Genomic DNA, 6,000 nt, shown 5'->3' on the forward strand with positions numbered 1-6,000 from the left:
TGGCTATCCCAGCACATCAATGTCCTGGAGCTGAGGGCTGCTCTCCTCGCCCTCCGACACTATCTACCGTGGCTAAGATGTGATGGTGAGGACCAACAGCACGGTGACTGCGGCCTACATCAACAGACAGGGGGGCTTGGGGTCTCCAGGTCTTTGCAGCCTGTCGACAGACCTGTGGCTCTGGGCTCATCCCCTGTTCAGCTCTCTCAGAGCAGTTCATGTGCCGGGGGCCTTGTATGCTGCGGCCAACATCTTGTCAAGAGGGGGCCCACATCCCGGAGAGTCGAGGCTCTAGTTAGCTTCTTCCTATTCACAAAGGCTAACTAGCTAACGTTTTTTTAGTTTCTTACGATATATTAATTATTCAGTTAGCCTATACATAATCCTCACATAACAATATTCACATGCTATTAGATGTATTACATGGTCCTAAACAAATTGTTGTGATATTATGTTATAGTTTACCTGTTACTGCTGAGCATCATGTGAGAGGAGTGACATAATTGCTAAAAAGTGCCTCCTCAGTGTATAGGTAGAGGGTGTGGCCTCATTCAGGGTTACATATGTGTATTTGTGTGTGTAGGGGTATGGGTAGGGGTGGGATGGGCAAACATGTCATCATAGCACACTGACATCAAAACAATAGGATCAGGTACAATATTTCAATAGTAGGCAAATCTAGTAGTAATAGCTTAAGAGTTTCAAGCATTTTCTTCAAATACTAAATAAATAGTTAAAATACAGATAAATAATATAAATAGATAGTTAAAATATAAAAATAAAAAACATGTTTCAAGTAAATTCTTCAGAAAGCCATCAACCTGTTTCATGGTCCTCTTTTTTCATGAATTATTCGTTATCCATTATTATTCGTTGATTCGTTATCAATTTTAACCATGTACATTCATTTCAAGCATTTCTCTAGTCTTGATCTTAAATCTGAGCATGGCATTTAATTCCCTATATGTGAAAACCTATAAAAGCACATTACATTCAGGTTTTTACCTTGTACAGTCCTAAAGATAAGTGATTAATTAGATTTTGACCTGGCGGCGGCGGCCATATTGGATTTCTCCGTTTTGAGGCATTATGGGACATTTTTGAGCCTGGCATACAGAAGATTTGAATTCAGCACCCTTCAAAACCCCTAAAAATGTTGTATGCCAAAAATTAACATGATTTGCCTTCAGGGTTAATTTATTTTCAAAATTGACCTAGACTAATTGCGGAAGCGCGCTCCGCGCCGGGACAGGTTATTTTAAACATTCTGCAGGGGTAGTGAGCAGGGCATTATGCTACAGGGGTGTTTAGGATATTCTTTTGGTTGTTTTGTTTCTTTATGCCTTGTGGTTAGGTACATATTTATAACAGACATATGTTTTGTTCATTATATACGTTTTCTATATCATTGTTATGTTGATTTATGTTATGTATTAGTGAGCCCTATTCTGAGTACTTCCCTAGCTCAATGGTGTGCCTCAATTATCCCCATTTGACAGTAATAGCTGGGGCTATTTAATGGGGTAGCTCAGTTCCCAAAGTGTGCGTAGTAGGTGAAGGACTCTCCTGTTGTGAGGCAGAGTAAGTGTATTATGTGTTATGCTGATACTTTGGACTATGCATTGTTTGTGCTATTTTTGTTTGTTTTTGGTAGAGAAAAGTAGGCCTATTTTGTTTATTAGTGTTGCTATTTTTGAATACAGTGAAAATAAATAAGTGGAATGAACAGAACCTACATCCAACCTCTCCTGCAAGTGCCTTTTTCTCCATTTCCACTAAAATCACAATCCAACACGTGGGTTGACCGCCCGGTCGCTCACAAACTGATTTTGTGATGTTGTGTCTCAACTCGACTGCGTGAAGTGCTCTTTGGATATGGTTATATTTTATAAATGTGAATGTAGTCTCCTTCATATAAGTGTATGATTAATAATCTGTAGACTGAATAGACGCCATCATGTTTACTTTTTATGACGGCCTAATGCAGCCTGATACACAGCCAAGTATTCTGATAGGGTGGAAGCTTGTACTTATTTTAAAACATTTTTTTACAAAGTATAGTATATAAATGTTTTTCTATAAGTGCATGCTTCTTGTAGATATTATGACGTTGTGTGTATATATATTGTTTTGTAAATCAATGTAAATATAGCCTATCACTCTGATGGGTCATGTGACCTTTTGTACTTGTTTAAATATGGCGAATGGCGACTGTCTGTCTGATATTCAAGTCTGATGAAGAGTGTTTAGCTCGAAACGTTACACACGGGTGAAAATCAATAAAAATTCCTGATGGGAGCAAGTGTGCGGACAATCCACTCTTTAATAGCCTAGCACTTTTTGTCCAGCACCTGCCTTGGATGTGCGCACCAACATACTACTTTTCATTTGACTGAATGTAGGCTCATCTTAAAATGTTGCAGTATGTTTATACTCACAGATACACCTTTTATTCTGCAAGTAAGCACCCCCCACACATCAGAGAGGGAAAAATCTCCTTCCTCGTGTCTCTGCTTCATCCAGTAGACACCATCATGGAATGTGACACCCTCCCCCTCAGACATGCTCAACAGTGCTGTATTTGCAGCCTTCTCTGCATGCTGTGTCCACTGTGGGTCTTGATACAATGAGGACATGCACCTGTAACCAACAAACAGGTATTCAGAGTAGATAGTGGACATAACACAGCAAAAAGGCAATTTCAGGTCAAAGACAGATCAGCACATATTCAAATCATATCATTCAAATGTATTCTTCCACTTACAAACTTCATGTCTTCTAGCAAACATCGCCTGTCTGCTCAATCGCTGTGCAGTGAGTCTTAAAGGAACACGCCACCCAATGTCAGTAGTAATATATGTTCTTACCTTAACTTTCACGAGTTGAGTCATACCTCTCCCCTGTCGGTACGTGCACTCACTATTGCGCCACACATTGTAGTTCTCCTGTTTATTCGCTTGGAAAATCGCCACGTTTCATGTTGTGTGACCTTACACATTTTTATCAACTACTCGTGCAACTATATTTAAGTAGGGAAAACGTGGATGTTTTTGATTACTGCTATCTTCCTCCCTCTATGGCTACGTCTGAGCCCGCTAGCATAGCAACATGCTAACACATTCGCGCCGCACCCCAGAGCGTTTGAGTGCACGTACCGACACGGGAGAGGTATGACTCAACTCGTGAAAGTTAAGGTAAGAACATATATTACTACTGACATTGGGTGGCGTGTTCCTTTAAGGATGCCCTCAGGTGAAAATCACGGTTTTAACCTGATACTGCCTTCATACCGGCCGTAAACTCGGAGGACCCAACTTTAAAAATCCCGACCTCCAAAAAAAAAGTGTGTTCATGAGATCAACTCGGAAAGCACATACAGGAAACGCATAAATATGTTATTAGAACTGCTTAGTATGGTTGAGCAAGAAGGAAAATATCTTATATGTAATTTGCAGCCAGGGTCGTCTAGCAACTCTCCATTGGCTTGCAAGCGGGAAAAAACAAACTCTGGTCAGGCCAATCACATTGTGTATAGAGTCGGTGGGCGGGCTTAAAGGGACACCAGGCAACGTTTTCGTGTTAATTACTCATCTTCGCAAGTCGGTATATGGTTAAATGACTCATTACAGGGCGAATGAAGACTCTCGCCCGCCTCTACTGCCTGTAGGAAGAATATCCCGCTTGCAAGTTCAGTGTATCGTACCCGCCGACCGAAGCAGGATCAGTTTACACAAAGTCCTTTTAGGCAAGTCCCTCCACTCGGCGGTCATATTGCAACAATTTTTGAGTAGGCTACTCATCGGGCATCCTATTCGGCAGAAATGCGCGTGCGCAAGGCTTCACGACACCAATCTTGCTCCAGCGGCGAGTTCACAACACATGATTGGCACGATGTCTGCACAACACAGCACATAATTGGCTCAATGTAGTCACATCACACCACATGATTGGCTCAATGTATACACATGTCGACGTTTTGGCGAGGAAGGGGTGGGATATGTGTAGACAACGGCCATATTGGCGTTACAAACTAGCCCCATGCATTTCTATGGAAGATTTTTTGAGTGCTGTGTCTCTAGAAAGTCTCTGGTTTACATCCTGCATCCACAGCACAGAGACAGGCTAACGAAACACTAGTGATTGTTGCAAACGTGTGTATAATGGCAGAGCCGGCGAAGAAGCAGCAAAAAACCTTTGACGGAAGATGAAAATAAAAGGAAAAGAGCTTCAGACCGAGCGAGGGGGAGTTTCGTAGAGAAAAAGCATCAGGCTTGCCTGGTGTCCCTTTAACATAATGACAGAGTTTCTATGGTTCCACGTGAATTAGCCCATTTCACAAGATGGGGCCGCTGTGTAAATCAACTTCCTGTGGAAGAGCACTGTCCCATAGACAGCAAAAGAAAAGTCCACAGGAAAGACAGAAACAGGAAGACGTTTTACCCTGCCAATTAAGGTATCATTAACATTGATGAGGCCAGACACCTGGACACTGTGAAATTGGTCTATTCCCTGTTACTTGAAAACAAAGAAAATGGCTGCTGCTGCTGGCAAACAGCGGTCTTTCGAATCGGCTTTGACCGCGACTCTTAAAGACTTGGAGTTAAGCTTTTCTTTGAGAAAAGAACAAAGAACGGCATTAAAGTCATTCTTATAAAAGAAAGATGTATTCTGAGTTTTGCCAACCGTCTACAGCAAAACTAAATCCGTTGGTGGGAAAACGCATGGGACTCATGGGTTGAAGCGCTATTCTATTGCGTGCAGAGGGAATTTGAAAGACAACCGTTTATCCTACCCCTGAGATTGAGGCCTGCCAATGGTGTGTTCCCAGACCCAACAATTTGATGTGGGTCTGGCTCTTTTGGGATATAGTGATGACAGACAAACCGAGAGGGATATATGACAGCAGCAAGGTTTCTCTTTATCTCATATGAATCGCACGTTGATAGAGTTAATAATAATAGGCTACGGAACAAAATGCGTTCCGTATCAGTTTAATACGGAACACATCTTTTTCCTTTGAAATACGGGATGATTCTGTATTTTACGGAATGGTTGGCAACCCTTGTTAAAAGGCTAATTGATGATTATAAAACCCTTGTGCAATTATGCTGAAAACTGTTGTACTGATTAGACGCTATAAGAAGCTATAAGTCTACGTTTACACGTGGCCGGCTAACGAACATTTCACATTCTCTGTGTTAAAAAATAACATTGTAGCCTACACACCTGTCAGTTTTCAGAAAAGTTTTTACACTAACCCATGTATACATGTGACCCTGCAAGGCGAAACCAGTCGTTTTGGTAAAATTTACAAAATTAAGTTAATTTTGCTCAAGTGAACGGCCATTGACTAAGCTTTCCAACGATATGTATATTGAGGGTATTGCAAAAAGTATCGCTAAGATAACCACATCCAAAGTTGCCATGGTGAGGAGAAAATCACCTTTTTAAGTAAATTGTCACGTGCGATAGTGTGAGGACACAGCTATTGTTAGCCTTACGGTAGCGTGACTTTGAAGCGGATGACTGACTATGTCCAGTTTTATCAACCAAGTGAGTAGGCGTGTTCGACTTGAGACAGATCTGACTTGGTCTGGCTTTCTACGTAAACGTGATCTTCAGAGGCTAGCCGGGAGGAGCTACAACAGAGGGCAGCTCATCCCGGACAGAAAGGCTACAGTCTGCCTGACGTGACTCGCGGGAGATATCGCAGAATTTTGTTGGCAATAAATACAGCAGAACTTTCATTCTTACTCATTAAAATGAGCATGATGACTGACGAAATAAATTCTTATGATGTAGTTTAAATAAACCACTGTTGTCATACAGTTAACAGGCCTGCATTGTAGCACATAAATTCAATATCAAGTGTTTTCCCTATATGTGTGTCTATCTATTTAGCCAACAGCAGAAAATAACAGAATATCCAAACGTTTTCAGTAGGCTAGCCTACCATTGTTGCAGAAATCACGTATAAGAAGGTATCCCTTCGATTTCTGT

The sequence above is a fragment of the Alosa pseudoharengus genome, unplaced genomic scaffold (genome assembly GCF_046254945.1).
Source record: "Alosa pseudoharengus isolate Yale_2024_CS ecotype anadromous, Long Island Sound unplaced genomic scaffold, YU_APseudo_1.1 YU_APseudo_1.1_scf_1, whole genome shotgun sequence".
Taxonomy (NCBI): Eukaryota; Metazoa; Chordata; class Actinopteri; order Clupeiformes; family Clupeidae; genus Alosa; species Alosa pseudoharengus.